At 42.7% G+C, this 25,479-nt stretch overlaps 1 protein-coding gene across 2 annotated transcripts in view; it reads left to right on the top strand.

The window, feature by feature from the left end:
• SYNPO2 (synaptopodin 2) overlaps nucleotides 1–25,479 on the top strand; it is a 123,490-nt gene that overhangs the window by 49,578 nt on the left and 48,433 nt on the right. The gene's annotated exons all lie outside the window — the stretch shown is intronic.

Raw genomic sequence — 25,479 nt, forward strand, 5'->3', positions numbered from 1 at the left:
TTACAGCCAACTGTGGGGGAAGATTTTTTTCACTCTGTTCATAGTCCAGGTGTGTATGTGCGTATTAATGGGAGGAGAGAGGTGACATACTAGCACTTTTTCTTCAAATTGATCTCAAAAGTTAATGTTTCTATTCATAGATACATCACAAAGAAAGAGGTGTATTAAATCCACATGTAAGTGTCAAGGTAATAGCGCTGGCTAAGCCTGTGCCTATATTAGTCTTTCTGGGATCTTCCTCTGTTTCGTTATCAACCAGTATAGACAGGGGATTGATGTTGTTATCACAGTGTAATTTAATGCTGCTCAAAGCAGGTCTACACAACATGGTGGTAACTGTAGCAGTAGCCCCTGGAATCAGAAGATATGGTCCAGTATCATATGACAGGAATATTAACTTTTGGCACCCCATGTTAGGTCATGTGACTGGGTCCAGGAACTAAAATTTCTATTTCTTGCTAGCATGTCTACCTGTCGTTACAGTAACAATAGGAGAATTCTCCAGAAATTCAGTGTACACCAAGCCTGAGAGATATGTACTGGTGGAATCTTCCTGTGTAGCTGTTTATGCTCAGTCTTGACCTGCTCTTATAATGCTGGGCCTCTCCTCAGCAGAGGTGACTCATAGTGTTGAAATGTGCCCTAATTGTGAGGGGAGCAAGCATTCGCTAGATTGAGATCAAACTCATATCGCAATCCCTGTGTTAGATATGAACTTGGGTCAAAAAGGGGTGAAGAACTTGTGCATTAAATCAGCCTACCAATTAACTCCTCTTAGAACATACTTTGAAAAGCATTTATATTCCAGAAATGGTGAGAATTTTGGTAATCAATGGCTGACCAAGAGACTAAGGGCCAGATTCACAGACCAGTCTTGATTTGAACTAACTGAGAATCTGGAACTGAGGCAGATGCAGACCTTGCCATAATCATCCATGTTTAGATGACCACAGTGCACTCTATCTGGTGTTAATGTTTCAAGAACCTTCCTCTAGTGCAGAATATAGCTTCCTGCCTTTGAGTAGAGCAGAATGGTGAGATCATGTTATATGTGTGCTCTGCCCTCTGCACTGGCTGCCAATGAACTTCTAGCTGAAAAGCAACGCTCTGGTCATTATAAAGCTCCTAACAGTCCACACTTCGGTTATCTCACACTCTGTCCCTCTAGGCCACCATCATCCCTCTATTTCCAATCATTTATGTGTAGCGGGGTGTTTTGACTGCCTTTCTCAAGGGTGCATTTTATACACACTCACTCCCTCAAGAATATGTCTGAGACCAAACCTGGCCATATTTAGAGTACAATCCAAGAGGGTTTTTTTGTTTTATTTTTAATAGCAGGCCATCCTAATATCTTGCACTACAGCTCTCTGTAATTCCCTCCCACCTACTGGCTGGGTTTTCCCCCTATAAAGTTACACAGTTTAGTGCTGCAGCTGATAAAAGAGTATATGCTCCTTTTTTTGGAATATACAGTTTGCTAGTACATCTAAACCTTGTAAAATGTATCCAGATATGGCAGGAATGGGTGACTCATAAATGCTTGTATGGATAGGTAATAATCATTAGCTGTTTTCTACAAGCCCATCATTTTTAACAGTCTTTTGATTAAAGACAGAATCTTTCAGTTCCTCCACCCTTACTAAACAGTGGTGTCTTTCCTCCAAGAGAAAACAGGCACTTATAGAAGATTCAATTAATTATAACTCAGTCACTTTTTCAGCACGTAGCAGATCTTTTTCTTTTGTTTCTTCTTCACAGTGAGGTTTGGAACACATCTTCTGATTAGGGCCCTACCAAATTCACAGCTATGAAAAACATGTCACAGACCATGAAATCTGGTCTTTTGTGTGCTTTTACCCTATACTATACTGATTTCATGGGGAGACCAGAGTTTCTCAAATTGGGGGTCCTGACCCAGAAAAGAATTGCAAGGGGGTCACAAGGTTATTTTAGGGGTGATTGTGGTATTGCCACGCTTACTTCTGAACTGCCTTCAGAGCTGGGCGACCGGAGAGTGGTGGCTGTTGGTCAGGTGCCATGCTCTGAAGGCAGTGCCCCACCAGCAGCAGCGCAGAAGTAAGGGTGGCAATACCATCCCATGGCACCCTTACTTCTGCGCTGCTGCCTTCAGAGCTGGGTGGCCGGAGAGTGACGGCTGCTGACTGATGGCCCAGCTCTGCAGGCAGCAGCACAGAAGTAAGGGGGGGCAATACCATACCATGCCCTCCTTACTTTTGCGCTGTTCTTGGCAGTGGTTCTGCCTTCAGAACTGGGCTCCTGGCGAGCAGCCACCGCTCTCCAGCTGCCTAGCTCTGAAGGCAGCGCCGCCGCCTGCAGCAGCGCAGAAGTAAGGGTAGCAGTATCACATTCCCCCTACAATAACATTGTGACCCTCTCACCCACAACTCCTTCTTGGGTCAGGACCCCTACAATTACAACACCATGAAATTTCAGATTTAAATAGCTGAAATAATGAAATTTACTATTTTTTAAATCCTATGACCGTGAAATTGACCAAAATGGACCATGAATTTGGTAGAGCCCTACTTATGGTACAACATCAAACAACGTGTGAGAAGTAAGATGTAGGGGCACAGAAATGGCTATACCAGAAGGAACTAGTTGGCCAATACTAAACAAGTGGGATGCATTTCTCTCTAATCTCAGCTGGATCAGTTTATGCCCTGGTGGATAAGGATTATTCAACCTTGTAATTTTTATGCTTACCTAGTTTAAAGGGATGCTGTAAATTTAAAGATCATGTTTTAACAACTATCATTGCTTGCCTTAGTAGCAAGATCTTCAATTTTTAATACTCCAGGTGTTTTAGAATTCTGATTTATTTTTTGTTATTATTAATAATTATTTCAATTATGCTCCAAACAGGGCTGTTTGAAAATTTCCTATCAAATTGCTTTTCTTCAGAAAACTGGATTTTCAGCAGCACAAAAATTTCTGCAGACAGTATCTGCTTTCTTTGAAAACTTTTAGTTTTTTTGTCAGAAAACCAAAAACTGGAAATTTTGGGCTGAAAATGTATTCATAGATTCATAGATACTAAGGTCAGAAGGGATTATTATGATCATCTAGTCTGACCTCCCGCACAAGTCAGGCCACAGAATTTCACACACCCACTCCTGTGAAAAACCTCTCACCTATGTCTGAGAGGAGGGATAGCTCAGTGGTTTAAGCAGTGGTCTGCTAAACCCATTGTTGTGAGTTCAATCCTTGAAGGTGGTCATTTAGGGTTCTGGTGCAAAAACTAGGGGATTGGTCCTGCTTTGAGTAGGGGGTTGGACTAGATGACTTTCTGATGTCCCTTCAAACCCTGATACTTTATTTTAGCCTAAATGTTTTCAGGTTTTCACTGAAAAGTTACTATTATCTTTCCATGGGGGGAAAACCCCATTTTCTGAACTCTACATCCAATCGCATGGAATTTTGTCTTTGTCTTCACTATTGTCTATCTCCATTTTTGTGATTTTTGCTTCTGCCTGTGGTCCGTCTGACTGTCTCTCTCTCTCCACCTCAATCCCTCTCTGTTTCCTTCTCACTCACTCCTAAGTTACCTACTCTCTTTCCCTCTGCAGCACATCAAGAAAATAAACTCTGCAGCATAATTTATTTTTGTGCATCACATAGTATAATCTGACAATTCTGGTACCCACTGGGCCTGATTTAATTCACAGTGAAGTTATTGAAGAAGCTGTATTTATTTCAATAAGAGCAGGATTGGACCCCCAAACTAAAACAATTTTGTTTAATTTAGTACATCACAGAATTAAAAATGTCCTTCACACATATGAACTGTGGCATAGATTTCTGATGGGAAATGACCAAAAAATGTGGTTGTAAAGAAATATGATATTTCTCCCCAGTTGGTCGTGAATTTTTCTCCCCCTCATCAGTGGCTTCACTGCCCTCTACTGCCCTAGATGAGAACAATGATACAGAATCTGTTGATTTCAGGCAAAACCATTATTACCAACTTAAGGGAACATTTTGTTTTGCTGACATGCCTGATGAAACTTTACCTGCCTTGGAAACATTGGAACAATGAAATAGCTAAAAATCTGAACTATTTCTTGTGAAGAGCAAGACCTTCGACTAATAGCAGAGCTTTCCTTTAAAACAACAAAGGGTTTCACCAAAGGTGAAATTTGGAATTGTTTTATGAAAGTGAGATATTTGTACTAGATTACTCTGTATCACAGAAAGACTTAGGGTACAATTTTCATAAATATCCAAATGAGAGCGGCTTCTAACTCTCATTTACAAAAGTGACAGACACTTGGGGGTCTAAGTCTCACTGAAAGTCAGTTGATAAGTGCCTCAGTCTCTTTTGAAAATTGAACATAGGCTCCTAAGTCACTTAGACCTTGCAACACTAAGTTGAGCAATGTCTAAATATCTTTGAAAATGTGGGTCTTTTGAAAATGTTACCTACAATGACAGAAAAGAAAAACAAAAACATGAGTCCTGTATAGAGCTGTAGAGCTGGGCATTGAGCTGGGCATTAGAGTAAAAAAGGGTGGGAATTTGTGATTGGTATAATGCCATGCTAGTTTAGTATGACAGGGCCACCATAGCCTGTCATGTTTAGTATGACAGGACCTCCATAGCCACTTCTACAGATTCACTACGAAAATGCCATATTATAGGTGTTTAGATCCTAATTCATAAATCTGCTAAGCACTTCTTCTCAGTGTGCATTCAAACAATGCTGAAATAATTATTTGAGCAATGATCACTGAGATTCAGAATGACTAACCAAGATGAATAGATGGCCAAGAGACCACTAAAACCAGCCACTTAATAATCTCCAGGAAATGCCTTGTGCTGAGGTTTTTGTATACATGAATTGTACATTCACTGAAAATTAATATCATATGGTACATTTCAGAAATGTCTGTTTTGTGTAGAGCTTGGCCTTAAGCTGCAAAATTTGGATCTGAATCTGAAAACCTCTCTCAATCCAAAGTGCAAGAACGCTACCTTTAAGTGGTTAATGCGCTTCCCTCACTCCCCACGTACCACTTTCATTATCTTGGCAGAACATACAGCAAACTATCACAGTGCATCAGTGGTTTAGAGTACTGGTGAGTGAGGCACTCATTAGCTTCCTGCTACTCCCCATACCTCATCATCTTTTTTCATATATATATAAAAGTAGCACCCTGATCTGTTGAGAGAAATTTGGGGCTCAGGTACATCATGTTCATTGCCCCCTACTCCTCATTTCATCCCAGTTACAGATGTTTCGGGGCCCTTCCTGAGCTTGGGGCCGCAGTACAATTGTCTCCCATTTCCCCACACTCTCATCAGCCCTGGTAGCACTCAAAGGCACCAGTCAGGATCAGGGTTCTGTTGTGTTGGGTACTGTATGAACGAAGTTGAAGAGACAGTCCCTATCTCAGAGGGCTAACAGTGTACATGCCTGGTCTCCAAACTAAGATCTTTGTACAGTGTACAGGGCTTGCACAGTCCTGGCAGTATTAATTTACATACTGATTGACATTTAATTACCGATAGAAGACATTTAGGCACTATCCACACTGTGGCTGACACCATTTTAGCAATGACCATGCTTAAACACAGCGGTTGCTAATATGCTGTTCCCTAACTGATATGGAGAGAGACTTTTTTCAGAAAATGTTGCCAGTCAAATTACACAACGGCCTATCACCATAGTCTGTACTCTGTTGCATGGGTTTATAACATGGTTCTCAATAAGAAAAGTTCCACTCCACACTGGTAAGAAGAAGTGTGATGTCCTTTTCAAACACATTTGTTCCTAGCATGGATCTGCTCTAATATGGATTGTTAAGCAGAAATCTCAACACCAGGCTACACTGGAAATATAAATTTTCCTTAGAAGGAATATAACTGTCATACATCAAACGGTAAAGGAGAGTTACACACAGAGAACAGAACACAGATACACAATAGAGTGCATTATGAATCATGATGTTAAAGTTTTTTATAGGATCACAATTCTTAATCTAAATTTCCTGGATACACTTTTGCAGCTGTTTCCATTTTTAACATTATAGAACGTGTTTGATGTTTACATGAACATCAAACACATTACACTTACTTACCTTCCCCCTTCTCTGAATATTGTGTGGGCATATAGTTCAAGGAATACAGAACAGGAAGACATTAAAATACAGAAGAGAACCATTCTGTACTTTCCAGACACTGGAAAGACAGGGATAAAAAAAAATGAATTCCTATTTTTTTCCTCCTGCTCTCTGAACCCAGGAAATAACCTGAAAATTCCAAGGGACATGCAAGAAGTTCTCATTGAAAAGTTCAGACTTGGATAGCATGATACAAGAAATTTGACATTTGATCAAGTTTGAGAGAAATGTTGCTTAGAATTCTGTCTTGTGAAAGGGTCTGGGGAATTTAGATCTGGACAACCTAAATTATAAGAGATATTAGGGAAACAGAGAGGACTATGAAACATTTTAGTGCCAGGACTATTTCTCATTAAAACACATAAATCGTATGAAGCCCACCCTCCCCCAACCCTGCACTGAGCCTGGCATCAGAAAAAAGAGAAGAATTGCTTGAGTGTCCCTCTAGACTAGAAAAAGGGCAACAAACTTGTCGTTTATAGAGGGAAACCATAGACTTGGTAGGTCTGCAGTGGTCCAGGATTTGGGGTTGAATCTGGCTGTGGGCCCAGCTAATTTAGCAGAGAGACAGTGGAGAGTTCTCTGAACTCTTCTCTTTTCCATGGGCACCAGTGCCAGTCTTACACAATTTAGAAGATGTGCACAAATTGCTTTGTGGGGGAAAGGAGGTGTGCCAGTTTCTTCAAACCACTGTCCCCCTCGTCACTATAGTCACCTCTTTCCACATGCTGCTCCCACTACTCTCATCTCTTACTTAAAACCAAAACATTTACTGGATTGCTGCTGCTCCCAGATGCACAACTCTGGTGCCATGAAGGAACCCTGGGCAAGGGTTCTCCACAGACAACCACCATTCTTGTTTGTCCCTTGGACCATTCCTTAAACAAATGCAATAGAATTCAGTAGAGAACCAGCAGCTTTCTATGACTTTTTAAACATACAGAGAGAAATCTTGGCCTTGCTGAAGTCAATGGCAGAATTCCCATTGACTTTACTAGGGCCAGGATTTCACCCATAGGATTCCAGAGCAGGGATATAAATTCTATCTACCTATCTTCACACACACATAGGATATAAAGCTTATTTAGATTTCATAGGTTTTTAGAGTAATTTCTGTATTACTTTACTGGTTTCATCCCTATTAAAAATCCTACCTTTTCTTAAGTGCACTCCCTGTGGAGCATGGCTCCTTCTGCTTTTTCATTCCTTGCTTGTGTTTGTCTTGCTTCCCCTTCTCCTTCAGGTTGTTTTGGCGGGGGTAGGGTAAGAGCGGGCAGTAGGCTCTTAGAACATGTTTTTCATCTGTGAACATTCCTTGTGTGCTGGCTGGTGAGGCTGTGTGCTGACATGAAGACTGTATCCCTTCGATAAGCTTTGCTCATTACTGCTTCTTGCAGGATCAAGGTGCACCCTAAAAGAAAAAAAACTGAGGGTTAAAGTGCTTGACTAGTCTTTCTGTAAAGATAACCTGAAAGAATTCTATTCAGAATATCAAATGGCTGCAATTATCTCTCAGGGTTTTTGCAAAGTGCTTAATTTAAAAATAAAATATGTTGCCACCAGCTGCAGGCTGTCTTACGGCCTCTGTTAGTGGCTACCGTTAGTATTCAATCCAGTTCCTTGTGGAACTGGTTATGTTCCTATAACCATCAAAATGGACAGAAGTTGGAAACCTTTTCAGGAATGAATCAAAGGACTCAGACTGAATTCCCCAAAAGATAGCCCCTCTCTGGGTCATGTTGTGTCATATTGTGAGGTGGAACAGACAAGCAAGTAAAACTTCACTCACGGAAACGAAGGTGTGTTCTTAGCTTTTGTTACAATAGCAGTGAAGACTTGGCAACTTGGTTTTAACTCTGTTTAGCAGCTCAAGTTATACCCTATAGGAGAATTGGAGTTAAACATGAGCTGTTTACCCAAGTTAAAAGCCAAGTTGTCATGTCCTCATAGCTATTTTAACCAGAGCTAGCTAACCCAAGTTCAGGACACATTTGTTTTTTTGGCAATGAAGACCCTTTAATCTGTGACCAAGCCTCCATGTAGTGGCTGGTTACAACAACAAATAACAGCCTGCTATTTACTTAAAGCTAACGGAGTTATTGTTTCAGCTGCAGTGGCAGGGGCACACATTTTTAATATTAAAAATTCAGTTCCCTCCGTAGCCTGTGCTGTCTGCATATATCTGATGTGACAACAGTTACTCACACTTGTATATTGCTACTGCCTGTGCTGGATCAAATTCCATTTTCCACGAGTATTTAAGTAACTTTAAAAAACGTTTTACAAGTTTGCTTTGGTTTAGTATAAGATTCCCTGTAACCCAGTTTATTTCACTTGTTGATCTGGGATATATGAATATACTTGCCATAGCATATATTCTGAAGCAGTTACATCAAATGACTCCATTTAAATTGAAAACAAAAACAATAAAGTAATGACCAAAGCATTTATAAACATATTTCTAATCGTGGTCTTTAATTAAATGCAGGTTTTTGTATAAAAAGATGCAGCTGTTTTCAGTAACTTTGTGTGCTTTTTGCTTTGCTGATTTAACCTCTGTCTATTCAATCAGAAAAGGTCTGATGAAATCATTGTTTAACCAGATGACTTACAAAATGGTGTTCTTTGTTTATAATGTAGTGCTATTAGTTAATCTTATCTGTCTATTCTAGATGCCTGAGCAGGATTTCAGTACAAGTTGTTGTATTTTTCAGAATGTCTTGAACAAAGAGAAGAAAGGCTTAGGTATTTCCCTCCAATCATATCATATCCTTCAGTCATACATATTGTTTAATATCATTAAATGAATTATCTAACAGAGATGTCAACAATAGTGTGCAGTGGAAACAAAAGCCTCTTCTCCTGTAAAGTCCCCCCTTCTCCTGTGAAGGAGAAGGGATTTGAAGAGGTGGCAGATCACTGTTAGGTGAATGCTTTAACCATGAGGCTATAGAGTCATTCAAACTCTTTCTCTGGCCCAATTAATATTTAATTTTTCAATTACTTAGGGGTAAGTGGAACAAATTCAACAGGAGAGATTGAGGGTGCCCACATCAGGATGTCCCATAGCCTAGTGGTTAGGGCATTCATCTGAGCAGTAGCTGATCTCAGTTCCCATCTCTTCTCCTTCAAGAGGAGGGGGACTTGACCCAGAGGGTCTCCTACATCATGGGTGAGTAACCTATACACTAAGCTAAAGGTACTAAGGGAGGTCATACTCCATTTTCTGCGAACTTGCCTCAGAAGCCTGATTCAGTAGGCAGCCTCTGATCATAACAAGAGCTTCACAGTACCCTGGCCAGACGCTTTCTGGGAAGCTCAGCCCTTAAAGGCACATCCCCTTAATATCACATCTTCCTTTCCAAGCCGTAACTAACAATAACACACAATTATTAATATTTATAACCAACCTAATAAGTAAATTTACTAACAATGTTCAATTGGTCTTTGAGTGCCCTGCCCTGAATCAACAGTGCTGCTCTCAAGAGCTGACAAGGACACTTGTTCTGGTGGTATATCCTGGGGATCCACTGTCTCAATCTGCTATGGCTGTTGCCTGTTGGAGACCCTCTCTGGCAAAACAGTAGACTCAGCACCTGTTAACTCACAGGGATTTGGGGACGATGTCGCTTATTCTTCCATAGTGTGTGTCCGTCTGAGGGCATTGGACTCTTATGACCACAGGGCAACCTCTTGTGACAGCACTGCTGTTTGTGACCATTGTTTCCCATTGCAGATACTCATAGCATAATTTTCATGAAGTAGTGGTAACAGCAGCTTCTGGGACCCCAAACAATACTGAGTTTCTTGTTTTGACTTATCTGTCTCCTTATACATCTGCAAGCCCCCCAGTGACTCTGCCATCAACTTCTAACAGGGCAGGCATTCTTTTTTTTCGGGTTTCTGGTTAATAAGATGTCAACAAGTGACAACCCATACCTCACTGGTGCCATTCTGTTATTGAAGAGTTCTGAATACAGATCAGAGACTGACTCCTCAATCTTTTTCAGTAGGTGCTTTATTATTTGGCACCATTTTCCACCAACCCTCAAACTTCACTGCAAACTGCTTGAACTAAACTGTGGTCCATTGTCAGACATTACTGTGCCAAGTATACCACATCTGTGCATATGAAATTTATTTTAGCTAATCTCCTATTTATAGTACAGCATCTTCTAGTAAGGCTATCTCAGGGATGTGAGCATAGTAGTTTATGACAAGTGCATAGATTTGTTTAATGTTGGCTGGAAAATACTATCCCTATTTTGCTCCAACAGGCCAATTTTTCCTATGCCATCTACATGGGCTCTTTTGCTTGACTTGGCCTATATTTTTGGTATATGCAACAAGTCTTAACAGCTTCCTCATGTCACTGTTCATTTCAGGCCTATATAAAATGTCTCTAGCCCTTCCTTTAGACTTTTCAATCCCTAATTGACCTTCATGTATCCTTTCAACATATTTTTCTATAATATCTTAGGAATCACTAGTCTGGTGTATTTAAACAAAATCACGTCTAACACTGAGAGCTCCCCATTAAATTGGCAACAGGGGCTGGGAATATGCTGCCCCCACCGTCTTGTGCTAATAGCCTTAATTACTTTTTGTAGAGGACAGATTTTTTAAAATCAGGTTGATATATACACAATCTAACTCTTGAATTTCCTCCACTGCACTTTTGTCAAATGCTCTTGAGAGGGCAGTGGAGAAATTCAAGAGCAAGATTGTGTATATATCAACCTGCAGTCACCAAATCCCTCCCAGGTTTATATTCAATTTGCAGAGCATACATTTGTAACTGAAAGAATAATCTCTATATCATTAAGAAAGGGAGTTATCAGGCCCCTTTTGGCAATGGCAGTAAGTGGGTTATGGTCAGTTTCAGCTTAAGATAGGGCTTCTATAAATAAAGACATGAAACTTTTTACACTCATGGACTACAGCCAAAGTTTCCTTCTCTTTTCCCTGGTACTATTACAAATGGTTTGTTTTCCAGTTTGATATTTACATATACATTTAGGTCACCTACTCCCTTAGTGGGGATAACATCACCACTGTAAGTCCTGAATTTCCCCCATTTACCTTTTACTGCCTGTGACTTTTCTTTCAGTGCTAATAGTTCTCTTAGGGTATGTCTACACTACGGAATAAGGTCGAATTTATAGAAGTCGGTTTTTTAGAAATCAGTTTTATATATTCGAGTGTGTGTGTCCCCACAGAAGTGCATTAAGTGCATTAACTCGGTGGAGTGCTTCCACAGTACCGAGGCTAGAGTCGACTTCCGGAGCGTTGCACTGTGGGTAGCTATCCCACAGTTCCCGCAGTCTCTGCTGCCCATTGGAATTCTGGGTTGAGATCCCAATGCCTGATGGGGCTAAAACATTGTCGCGGGTGGTTCTGGGTACATTTTGTCAGGCCCCCGTTCCCTCCCTCCCTCCGTGAAGGCAAGGGCAGACAATCGTTTCGCGCCTTTTTTCCTGAGTTACCTGTGCAGACGCCATACCACCGCAAGCATGGAGCTCACTGACACCATATGTCTCCTGGGTGCTGGCAGACGCGGTACGGCATTGCTACACAGTAGCAGCAACCCATTGCCTTGTGGCAGCAGATGGTACAGTACGACTGGTAGCCGTCCTCGTCATGTCCGAGGTGCTCCTGGTCGCCTGTGTGAGGTCGATCAGGAGCGCCTGGGCAGACATGGGCGCAGGGACTAAATTTTTAGTGACTTGACCAGGTCATTCTCTTAAGTCCGGCAGTCAGTCCTATTGAACCGTCTTATGGTGAGCAGGCAGGCAGGCAATATGGATTGCTAGCAGTCCTATTGTACCGTCTTCTGCCGAGCAGCCATGAGATGTGGATGGCATGCAGTCCTTCTGCACCGTCTGCTGCCAGCCAAAGATGTAAAAGATAGATGGAGTGGATCAAAACAAGAAATAGACCAGATTTCTTTTGTACTCATTTGCCTCCTCCCCTGTCTAGGGGACTCATTCCTCTAGGTCACACTGCAGTCACTCACAGAGAAGGTGCAGCGAGGTAAATCTAGCCATGTATCAATCAGAGGCCAGGCTAACCTCCTTGTTCCAATAAGAACAATAACTTAGGTGCACCATTTCTTATTGGAACCCTCCGTGAAGTCCTGCCTGAAATACTCCTTGATGTAAAGCCACCCCCTTTGTTGATTTTAGCTCTCTGAAGCCAACCCTGTAAGCCGTGTCGTCAGTCGCCCCTCCCTCCGGCAGAGCAACGGCAGACAATCATTCTGTGCCTTTTTTCTGTGCGGACGCCATACCAAGGCAAGCATGGAGGCCGCTCAGCTCACTTTGGCAATTAGGAGCACATTAAACACCACACGCATTATCCAGCAGTATATGCAGCACCAGAACCTGGCAAAGCGATACCGGGCGAGGAGGCGACGTCAGCGCGGTCACGTGAGTGATCAGGACATGGACACAGATTTCTCTGAAAGCATGGGCCCTGCCAATGCATGCATCATGGTGCTAATGGGGCAGGTTCATGCTGTGGAACGCCGATTCTGGGCTCGGGAAACAAGCACAGACTGGTGGGACCGCATAGTGTTGCAGGTCTGGGATGATTCCCAGTGGCTGCGAAACTTTCGCATGCGTAAGGGCACTTTCATGGAACTTTGTGACTTGCTTTCCCCTGCCCTGAAGCGCATGAATACCAAGATGAGAGCAGCCCTCACAGTTGAGAAGCGAGTGGCGATAGCCCTGTGGAAGCTTGCAACACCAGACAGCTACCGGTCAGTTGCGAATCAATTTGGAGTGGGCAAATCTACTGTTGGGGCTGCTGTGATGCAAGTAGCCCACGCAATCAAAGATCTGCTGATATCAAGGGTAGTGACCCTGGGAAATGTGCAGGTCATAGTGGATGGCTTTGCTGCAATGGGATTCCCTAACTGTGGTGGGGTCATAGATGGAACCCATATCCCTATCTTGGCACCGGAGCACCAAGCCGGCGAGTACATAAACCGCAAGGGGTACTTTTCAATAATGCTGCAAGCTCTGGTGGATCACAAGGGACGTTTCACCAACATCAACTTGGGATGGCCGGGAAAGGTACATGATGCTCGCATCTTCAGGAACTCTGGTCTGTTTCAAAAGCTGCAAGAAGGGACTTTATTCCCAGACCAGAAAATAACTGTTGGGGATGTTGAAATGCCTATATGTATCCTTGGGGATCCAGCCTACCCCTTAATGCCATGGCTCATGAAGCCGTACACAGGCAGCCTGGACAGTAGTCAGGAGCTGTTCAACTACAGGCTGAGCAAGTGCGGAATGGTGGTAGAATGTGCATTTGGACGTTTAAAGGCGCGCTGGCGCAGTTTATTGACTCGCTTAGACCTCAGCGAAACCAATATTCCCACTGTTATTACTGCTTGCTGTGTGCTCCACAATATCTGTGAGAGTAAGGGGGAGACGTTTATGGCGGGGTGGGAGGTTGAGGCAAATCGCCTGGCTGCTGGTTACGCGCAGCCAGACACCAGGGCGGTTAAAAGAGCACAGGAGGGCGCAGTACGCATCAGAGAAGCTTTGAAAACCAGTTTCATGACTGGCCAGGCTACGGTGTGAAAGTTCTGTTTGTTTCTCCTTGATGAAACCCCCCGCCCCTTGGTTCACTCTACTTCCCTGTAAGCTAACCACCCTCTCCTCCTCCCTTCGATCACCGCTTGCAGAGGCAATAAAGTCATTGTTGCTTCACATTCATGCATTCTTTATTCATTCATCACACAAATAGGGGGATGACTACCAAGGTAGCCCAGGAGGGGTGGTGGAGGAGGGAAGGAAAATGCCACACAGCACTTTAAAAGTTTACAACTTTAAAATTTATTGAATGACAGCCTTCTTTTTTTTGGGCAATCATCTGTGGCGGAGTGGCTGGTTGGCCGGTGGCCCCCCCACCGCGTTCTTGGGCGTCTGGGTGTGGAGGCTATGGAACTTGGGGAGGAGGGCGGTTGGTTACACAGGGGCTGTAGTGGTAGTCTGTGCTCCAACTGCCTTTCCTGCAGCTCAACCATACACTGGAGCATACTGGTTTGGTCCTCCAGCAGCCTCAGCATTGAATCCTGCCTCCTCTCATCACGCTGCCGCCACATTCGAGCTTCAGCCCTCTCTTCAGCCCGCCACTTACTCTCTTCAGCCCGCCACCTCTCCTCCCGGTCATTTTGTGCTTTCCTGCACTCTGACATTATTTGCCTCCACGCATTCGTCTGTGCTCTGTCAGTGTGGGAGGACAGCATGAGCTCGGAGAACATTTCATCTCGAGTGCGTTTTTTTTTCTTTCTAATCTTCACTAGCCTCTGGGAAGGAGAAGATCCTGTGATCATTGAAACACATGCAGCTGGTGGAGAAAAAAAAAGAGACAGCGGTATTTAAAAAGACACATTTTATAAAACACTGGCTACACTCTTTCAGGGTAAACCTTGCTGTTAACATTACATACATAGCACATGTGCTTTCGTTACAAGGTCGCATTTTGCCCCCCCCCCCCCCACCGCGTGGCTACCCCCTCAACCCTCCCCCCCTCCCTGTGGCTAACAGCGGGGAACATTTCTGTTCAGCCGCAGGCAAACAGCCCAGCAGGAATGGGCTCCTCTGAGTGTCCCCTGAAGAAAAGCACCGTATTGCAACCAGGTGACCATGGATTATATCTCACTCTCCTGAGGATAACACAGAGAGATAAAGAACGGATGTTGTTTGAACACCAGCAAACATACACTGCAATGCTTTGTTGTACAATGATTCCCGAGTACGTGTTACTGGCCTGGAGTGGTAAAGTGTCCTACCATGAAGGACGCAATAAGTCTGCCCTCCCCAGAAACCTTTTGCAAAGGCTTTGGGAGTATATCCAGGAGAGCCGCGAATGCCAGGGCAAAGTAATCCTTTCACATGCTTGCTTTTAAACCATGTATAGTATTTTAAAAGGTACACTCACCGGAGGTCCCTTCTCCGCCTGCTGGGTCCAGGAGGCAGCCTTGGGTGGGTTCGGGGGGTACTGGCTCCAGGTCCAGGGTGAGAAACAGTTCCTGGCTGTCGGGAAAACTGGTTTCTCCGCTTGCTTGCTGTGAGCTATCTACAACCTCATCATCATCATCATCTTCTTCGTCCCCAAAACCTGCTTCCTTCCATCTCCATTGAAGGAGTCAAACAACACGGCTGGGGTAGTGGTGGCTGAACACCCTAAAATGGCATGCAGCTCATCATAGAAGCGGCATGTTTGGGGCTCTGACCCGGAGCGGCCGTTCGCCTCTCTGGTTTTCTGGTAGGCTTGCCTCAGCTCCTTCAGTTTCACGCGGCACTGCTTCAGGTCCCTGTTATGGCCTCTGTCCTTCATGCCCTGGGAGATTTTGACAAAGGTTTTGGCATTTCAAAAACTGGAACGGAGTTCTGATAGCACGGATTCCTCTCCCCATACAGCGATCAGATCCCGTACCTCCCGTTCGGTCCATGCTGGAGCTCTTTTGCGATTCTGAGACTCCATCATGGTCACCTCTGCTGATGAGCTCTGCATGGTCACCTGCAGCTTGCCACGCTGGCCAAACAGGAAATGAGATTCAAAAGTTCGCGGTTCTTTTCCTGTCTACCTGGCCAGTGCATCTGAGTTGAGAGTGCTGTCCAGAGCAGTCAAAATGGAGCACTCTGGGATAGCTCCCGGAGGCCAATACCATCGAATTGTGTCCACAGTACCCCAAATTCGAGCCGGCAAGGCCGATTTAAGCGCTAATCCACTTGTCAGGGGTGGAGTAAGGAAATCGATTTTAAGAGCCCTTTAAGTCAAAATAAAGGGCTTCATCGTGTGGACGGGTGCAGGTTTACATCGATTTAATGCTGCTAAATTCGGCCTAAAGTCCTAGTGTAGACCAGGGCTTAGTGGCACCACATTTGCACTTCTCCTGAGAGGCAGGAGATTCCTGTTCAAATCCTCAGGCAGCGGGGTAGTTAAATCATGGTCTCCTATTTCCAGGTGAGTGCTCTAACCATTTGGCTACAAGTTACAATTTAGGCACCACAACCTCCTCTGGCCAGGTTTTGCATGGGGCCTAATCTGGTAGAAATGCTCTGAGCTTCCTACTGGATGAGGACTTACAATGAGTTCCGTTAAGCGAAGGAACATCCATTATCTCTTGGCTTGTGGATCGCACTGGGGCTTAGGTGGCTGAATGCCCAGAACAAGGCATCAGTGAGCATGTCCAGAGGCAGAAATTTAGGTGCCTAGAGAATTTTACTTTGGAAACTTAAGTGCCTAAACCTCAGATTTAGATGCCGAAATTCCTGTTTTAGGTGCCACTAAAATCCATAAAACCCCTGCACAGCTGCCACCTAATCCTGTAGGTGCCTAAGCTCACTTGACACTTAAGTCCCTTTGTTGATCTGGGCCTTGGTGCTTACAAGAACTCTGCTTTACCCTGGGTCTAAGTCCAGCTCAGGTGCATAACAAGAGCTGCAGAGAGCCCCACCCAGACTCGGTCTAGAAACTCAGCCCTTAAAGGCACAGCCCCCAGTACCACAGTGAATACAGTTCTGTATATTTTCCTTTCCATTATAAAAGCATGCAAATGCGCAGTCCACAAAGATATGAATTAACCCTTACAGTTCCTTGGTGGGTGAGAGTAGGGAGCTGCGATTAAGGGGTGTAGGAGGCCAGTCCCACAGAGGAACTGGTTCAGGGATTGGGGAGAGGCATATTAGGAATCCGGTCTGAGATTGACATCTGGGAAGTGGATCAAATGGGGTATTCATGTCTTTTGTGTGTGTCATGAAGAAGCCAGTGGTGAGAGGGGACATTCAAGAAGAAGAAGAGAATTGCAGTGAGGAGGAAGGTTTTTTGGGTGCTTTCTGGGTGTACTAGACGAATACGAGAAGAGACCCGGGAGAGTGTAAAATGCCTTGTAGAATGGATGGAGAGAGAGGGATGAGCAGTTCAGAGGAGAATTAGAAGCTTTAAGGGTAGAATGGGAGGGATGAGCGGCTGATATTTTCTTAGTACGCTAGAGTGAATGCTGCATTGACCTGGAACTCCTACTAAATTTCTTACAGTAGAATTGCTGTATGACTTGTTCTCTGAAATTCAACATATTAATTACTGTAATTACCTGCCAATTATGATAGTGTTTTGGATTATAACTAATTAACAAAAAAGTGCTGGTTATACTCTGTTACTCTGAAACTCCTTTGATTGGATATTGGCATGGCCTAGAACTTTGCCAGTAGAGGGTAGTATTGCTTTATTTTAAAAGCCTTGAAAAGTTTAACTCTGTTTAGCCTGCTAACTTCTTTCTAGCCTTTCTTAGGTCATGTTGAACAGTCCCTACAATTACATGGAAAATGTCCTGTGTCACCATAAGGTTGTCCAGCTGTTCTGTTTAAATCTCTCCTATTATATTCAAAAGTGATGCAGATATTTTAAAAGATGAGTTATATAGCTTGAAAAAGGATAGAGTTTTGTAAACTGGAGCGGGAACACCTTGCCATGCATGAACTGCTTGCCATAAAGACTGGCACTTTATTTCTGCTGAAAATCATTTGATTTAATAGTTCTGCAATGAAATGATCCAGACTGTGCAGGGCTTTTCCTTGTGAGTTTCGAATGTCACAAAGAAGCAGAGAATGCCCTTGTGTTGCTGTTCCTGGCTCAGCATGTTTGGTGGGTAGGAGAATGTCCTGATCATGACTATTCAGCAATTATTGCCCAGACTTCTGCTCTGCCACCAGGCCAGGCCTGCCTTATCCTGTTCTGCAGCATGCCACTGACTGCCGCCTTGCCTTATGCTATTGGAATGTGAACACTGATTCCAGTTGCTGTGTCTCATCCTCAGAGTCTCCTATAATTTGTGTGTTGCTGTTACTTAGTCCAGCCTGAGACAGCCTGACTCTTTATACTTTTAATTACTTGAAGCAAAACAGGTTAGATGAGGACTGAAGTCAGAGAAGTTACATACAACTGCGTAAAGCCAATGTAAAGAATCAATCCAGTGCTGCCTTTATTTATCCTGATGCTTAAATTCTATAGCAGAAATGGACCCAGTGGTAATTTAGCCCTGATATCTCATTTAGTCCTCACTGTTGCAAATCCAGTGCAACTAATAGAATTATAGCTGAAAACAAATTACTATCAAATCTAAATACCACTATAGTAGGTATCAAGTATCCTATCCAGTAATTTCTTCATGGAACAAGAGTAGAAACTTTAGTGGGATTCCCCTGTTAGTCTATTACTAGTTTACGAGGCTATTGTTAGCTTACTATGCAAACAGATCTCATTTCCATGTACTTGGAACATCCATGTTCCCTTGCATCATTTGGTTTAATCATGAACCCGCTCTCATATTTTTAAAGATTAGAACATTATCTTTAAGATGTTATGCTCTGGGGGAAAAGGAGAATATGTATCTTTACTATTCAAAACCAAAATACTGGCCTTGGTTCTGATCTCATACTTCTTTTTTTAAACCACTGACTTCACTGGAATTCCTCCTGATTTATACACCAGTGTAAATGAGAGCAGAATCAGGCCCTTTTCCTCCCCCAGTGAATAATGGGCATTCTGATATGTTATACAAAAGCAATGATCTCCTCAGCACAACCTTATATAGCTGCTTCAGTGGAGCACCACTCTAAAAATAGAATTCTCTTTGACACAGGTGCCAGGCAATATGGAAACTGTTATATTTCAAGCTGGAGTTTTGGAAGGTGTGCCCTGTACTTCCTTTGTAAGTGTCCCACAAATGTCAAAAATGCATGATCTGGCCTGTTTTGTACTCTGATGACAGGAGATTTCATTAGCATCCAACAAGCATCCAATATTAAAAAATGAATAATAAAAAAGAATGAATGCTTTGGCAAGAGGTGCTGGATTTACAGCCCTGGAGACTATAGCTCTCCCTTTTCCACAGAGCAGGTACAGCACTGCCAGCATTAGTGCCGGTTTCTCTAGATGGCCTTGCCACTGTGAAATATCCCTGAACTGGAGGAACCACTAGTTGGTTTGAGAGGACAGGGATGAGAAAATATATAATAAGCAAACAGAATTTCTGTTATGTTATACTGGAACTGTATTCCCTGACTCAGCCACAGACATATAAGTGCCCTATAGGAATAAGAGAGCTCTGAATGATGAAGCAATGGTTGGATGATTTCTGTAAAGTCCCTGCCTGTCCAACAGTACATAAAGCTGTATGGTGTGGTCACTGGAAACTAGTCAGTGGTGTGGGAAGTAGCCAATGGGCCTGAACTTGCCAGTAGCTGTAATTTTCACACTGTTAGGGGTGAGGAGCTGAAAAGCTGAGCATGTGCAGGAAGAGAGCACTTGGGAGAAATCATCTAATTTCCTTATGTTAGCTAAAATGGCATCTTTTGTTTGACCTTCTCAGTGTGCTTATTTGGAGGAGTGTATCATTGGAAAATAAAGTTGGTGGAAGAAAAAGGAAATTGTTTCCACCAAAGCTTTTTCAAACTTGTTTCCTCTTTTTAATTTTGAAATTTGAAAAACGTGGACCAGCTTTGCTAAGGAACAGAAAAATACATGTACTGGAAAAGGGATTGTGCGAACAGGAGCAAAGGGAAAAGGGAACACAGAGGCCTTTATGGCCTGATTTTCAGAGACACTGAGTGCCCACAGCTCCTACTGAAGTCAGTGATAGCTTATTGTTAATGACAAAAAGAAAAGGAGTACTTGTGGCACCTTAGAGACTAACCAGTTTATCTGAGCATAAGCTTTCGTGAGCTATAGCTCACTTCATCGGATGCATACTGTGGAAAATACAGAAGATGTTTGTTTTTATACACACAAATCGTGAAAAAATGGGTGTTTATCACTACAAAAGGTTTTCTCTCCCCCCACCCCACTCTCCTGCTGGTAATAGCTTATGTAAAGTAATTACTCTCCTTACAATGTGTATGATAATCAAGGTGGGTTTGTTTGGGGGGGAGAAAACCTGGATTTGTGCTGGAAATGGCCACCTTGATTATCATACACATTGTATGGAGAGTGATTACTTTACATAAGCTATTACCAGCAGGAGAGTGGGGTCGGGGGGGAGAGAAAACCTCTTGTAGTGATAAACACCCATTTTTTCATGATTTGTGTGTATAAAAACAAACATCTTCTGTATTTTCCACAGTATGCATCCGATGAAGTGAGCTGTAGCTCACGAAAGCTTATGCTCAAATAAATTGGTTAGTCTCTAAGGTGCCACAAGTACTCCTTTTCTTTTTGCGAATACAGACTAACACGGCTGTTACTCTGAAACCTGTTAATGACAAGACAATTGTCAACAACAAATGAGAAAGCCTGAAGTCAATGGCAGCTGCTTTGAAAAGAAACCTAAGGGTAGGCCTAATCCTGCAGCACACCGAGCCTTGAAATTCATGGGAGCTGTGGTATCAGTACCTCTCTGGATCAGCCCTGTTCAGGCATGTGTGTGCTTTGGGTGCTGCCCACAAGTAGACAGTTCATAGTTGAGGGCTAAAAGTCAGAAAAGGAAGATACCATTTCCCACAACCAAGTAATGTTCGTTAAAACATCGTGCTGCTTGATTATTCTCTTTCATCGCTGCTCATGTAATTTCATGCATTTCATGCTATTCTAAGAATGATATTATTTCTAAACAACAAGTCAAATGCAAATGGACCCTGGTGCCTTAAGCCCTTATATGAGGAGATGGCCATGATTTGGACTCACTGATTCCAATGCAGATTTCATATCTGAACTCTTTATATCTGGGATATACAGAGCTAAGCCTTTGATTGGAATTCTATAGAAAAACTTTCTGTAGCACCTTTTATTTAAGGACCAAAAAGCAATTCCTGAGCACTTACTAATCCTCACAACAGCTCCGTGAAGGGTGTATTATTGTACAGGGGCTGGTCAACATGAGAAAGTTGCCACAATTTCACTTACAGTCTGATTTTTAAACCAGCACCAAAAGCTGCATGGACACTCTAATTTCAGTTTAAACCAGGTTTATTTCAGTTTAGGTTAAAATCAATTAGGAACATGTTTAAACTAAATCTAAATAAGCCACTCAAACTGAAAAGAGTGTCCACCGAAGGGTTACCATCAACCTAGCTAAATCAGGTTAAAACCTAATTTAAACTGAACCTGTGGAACCTCTGAGTTTAGACAAGACCTGAAAGAGGCTAAGGGCCCAATATTCAGGAATACCCCCTTCAGTTTGGATGCCTTAATTTTTTGGTGACCATTTTGAGGCACTAGCTGTCTCAATTTGGGCAACCAAAGTTTGAGGCCAGTATTAAAAATTTTGGCCAAAGAGACTTGCCCAAGGCAATATATCAAGCCAGTGGTAGAGTCAGTGGCAGAAGTAGGACTAGAATCCAGAAATTCTGTCTCGGTTTAAATCACTGGACAAACTGCTTCCCCAATGAGTTCTTGAAGGGACATATCCCGTTGAAAAATGAGATTTTTTTGTTTCAAAATCTCCACCAATCGTTTATTTTATTATCGGTCCCTTCAACATGAGGGCAGAGGTGCTGGAACAATTTTTATAGTGGGAGTGCTGAAAGCAGAAACCAGGTATTTGGTTGTTATTAATGCTGTGCCCCCAGCACCCCTAGTTCCAGCACTGCTGCCTGAGGCTTGCTGAACCTTAAAACCTCATTTCTTCAGCTTGGAAACACAAATAAAACTAATTCGGAACACTGGGTTTATTGGCTTCCCATTGTGGGCAAGTATGTGCTGTGGATGCATGCATGAACTTTAGGTCTTCATCCCTCTGCTGCCCTGTTAGTTGTTATTTTGAACCAGCAGGAGTCTGAAACTGATGAAACTCAGAATCCCCTGCTGACTCACAAGAAAAGAGCTGTCAGGGAGAGCAAAGGGATGGCAGGGCAAGGTGCATGTATGTGCACATTTCACATGCACATCTCCACACAGAAAACAAAACCTAGTCCACATGTCTGCTTGGTGGAGTTTTCCCTTCTCAGAGCTAAGTTGTTAAGCATGTTGCAATCCTTAGCGTGGACAACAGTGATCAGGAAGTTATTCTGAAATGGGATAGGTGGGGATGGAGGGAAAATTGTCAAGCAAGTTAGGAGCTTGCTAACTGGATTTGTGTGTAACTTTTGTACCACCACCTGAAAAAAAACTTGCCTGGCTTCCTGTTTCATGACAAGCCTTAAACTTACGCCAGGTCCACTGAGGAGTTCAGCAAGATTCTCTAACGTTGGCCACTTTTCAACCGAACACGGGGAAACTGTGTGAAACTTCTGCGAGTTTTGCCTGGTTTGAAATTAAACCAATCAAAGAATGGCAGAGCTTGGCAGAATTTCACCTTGATGAGTGAAACCAAATGGAAGGAGCTGCAGAATCACTCAAACAGAAACAGGTAGGGACCTTTAAAAGTGTTTGATAATCAGATCATTTGATTGACTGGATATTCCACTTAGAAATGGGACCAAATCATTGGGTTTGGAACCAACTCTCAACTTTGTGCTCTCAGCTGAGCAGGTTTGGATCCAGGGGACTTTCAGGTCTGTGGTTTTGTTTTTAAGGGCCATCTATACTGGGACTGGTATTATTCTCAAAAGAACCCTATTGTGTATGTTAGTACAGGAAGATTATTCTTTTAATGGTTTTATTCCTTTAATAGCTACTCACTTTTTTTATTCCATTGTATTATTGCATGATTTGAGTATTATTTATTTTTATTACAGTAGTACCTAGAGGCCCTCGCTGAGATCCAGGCCCAACTATGCTAAGCATCGTACAAACACATATTAAAAGGCAGTCCCTGCGTTTAATAACGTAAAGCCATTGCTTTCTCAGCAGAAGTGAGACAGAACCACTCCTTTTCATCTCATGGCCCTTTTGGTGTTGACTGAATTGCTGCACCAGCAGTGAGACAAGTGGCAAAAAATACATCACTGGGTACACATTTCAACATAACACAGTGACATCATTGACGGGGATAGCTGTGGTACTTAGTGAAAAAGAAACCTATAAAAATACACTTGTTTCTCATTATGCTTCCTTTGCTATTCCTTTCAAGCAGATGGACACATGCCTTGCTTGTATATTTGAAAACTCATGATATAATGTTAGGGGATTATCATAAACTAGACCATTTCAGGAAGATAGAATAAAGATTTAACTGTAGCTCCTGTTGGACTAGTTTTGCATTAAGGATCAAGCGTGTTATCTCTTATCTGAGTTTGTAATGACAAACCTCCCAGGCCAACAGAATTAGGGCAGATGACTGATAGAATGAAAATGAGATTGGATAGGCACATAGGAGTGAGTAATTGATACAGGATATGGAGATAGGAGCATATGTATGTAAGTGCATATTGGTAGCGAGTGGCTCCTTTGCCTGCTAGTAGGTTGAATTTATGGTGCGCACATCATGAATTAGGAATGAGCTAGTCAGGAAAATCAGCGCAGGGGGATCAGATGAAGATGGCAGGAGGAACCATTGGATTCACAAACATATTCTTGAGGTGAAGCTAAGTGGAGAAGAAAGATTTCCAGCAAACACCCACCTCCTCTATCCCTCTAAAAAACAAAAGCAAAAAAAACCCCCAACAACCAGATTTCTCGCACTTTTCTAGGCACCATTCTTTTCAGAACACTGTGGAACAAAGAATAATCCTGCCAGTAATACATTCTATGGAATTAATATTTTCGTTGTTATACTTACAGAAACCAATACATAATCCCAGATATAACTACAAAACTTAACTCTCTATAAAATGACACTTGGTTTGAAGTGATGCATGCTTGCAGTGCAGCAAAGTGAGTAATCCAATCCTATCTCAGATCCCAGAGACATTATTGGTGACCTTTATATTTCAGGTTTCAGAGTAACAGCCGTGTTAGTCTGTATTCGCAAAAAGAAAAGGAGTACTTGTGGCACCTTAGAGACTAACCAATTTATTTGAGCATAAGCTTTCGTGAGCTACAGCTCACTTCATCGGATGCATCCGATGAAATGAGCTGTAGCTCACGAAAGCTTATGCTCAAATAAATTGGTTAGTCTCTAAGGTGCCACAAGTACTCCTTTTCTATATAACCTCTAGTATTTCAAAATTGTATTTACATGACCTTGTATTACCATGAAGCAGGCTATCATATTTTGTTGTATGCATGCCCCTTACTCTTTGTTTACACGTCTTTTGATTATTAGCTCCTTAGCAGAGGGACAGTGCTGCCTTTTCTGTTTAGAAAGTGTCTAGCACATTGATGGCACTCTCAGCAATAAGTAATACATGATAATAATGTTGCAACTGCACTGGTGCTAACCTTCTGGTATCGGCATTTGTATTATTGCTCAAAGTTAGATGTGAGCTCGCTGTAAGCTAGTACTTCCACCATGGCTACCTTGGTGCAGTTGCTATAATACAGGCAATGCATTTTTAGGCCACAATGTTCTCCCATTTCTAGGATCTTTGATCTCACAACCAGTGCTGAAAGGGAGAGGAAGTACCCTATCATTGTGATGCTATTTGAATAACAAAACACGCTCACTGAAGTAGCATTGTTCTCGCTTTATTTCAAAAGGGCAGTGGCAATTCAATTATTCTCTCTGCCGAGGAAAAAGAAAAATCAGTAGAAAAAAGGAGGATATAGATGCTATGTACAAGAAAAAATAAAAGTTCATTAGGGTTGAAAAATAAGTCAGGCAGCATGCAGCAGGCCACCAGTAGGGAAGGGTGATAGGAAGAAAAGTGAGACTGGGAATGGAATAGGTCAGGGACTGGCATCCTGTTGAGTGGCAGTATTTCCCTTTTTCTTCTTCTATGCTGTCTACCCTACAGCTTATGTTGGCATAATTTATGTAGTTCATGGGTGTGAATAAAGCACCCCCTGAGCAACATAAGGTACACTGATATAAACACCAGTGTGGGCAGCACTATGTCAGCGGGAGAGCTTCTCCCACCAGCATAGCTTCTGCTGTTTGCAGGGGCTGGTCCTGTGGGCTTAGAGCAGCTACATTAGACAGTTTACAGTGGCGCAGCTGTACCGGTGCAGCTGCGCTGCTGAAAACTCTCTAGTGTAGCCGTGCCCCTAGTCATACACACTTGAAGTCAAAGGGAGCATTAGTAGAGGAAGTTGGTCTGATCCTTTGCTATATAAAACAGGACACTTCAAAATGCCAACTAAAAGTGTGCAATGTAACACCAAGCATCATATTGTATTAATAAAAATAATAACTGGAGAAAACCATCACTCATCCAGCACAATGTCTGTCAGTATAATGCAGAGCCTTAAAGTAAGGCCCAGGGCTCACTGTTGGGAAATTTGCTGTGTCGTCAGCATACCAGATCAATATTTTGGAGGTCATTACCTCATCCCTTCTTCA

Source organism: Chelonia mydas, chromosome 4 (genome assembly GCF_015237465.2).
Source record: "Chelonia mydas isolate rCheMyd1 chromosome 4, rCheMyd1.pri.v2, whole genome shotgun sequence".
Taxonomy (NCBI): Eukaryota; Metazoa; Chordata; order Testudines; family Cheloniidae; genus Chelonia; species Chelonia mydas.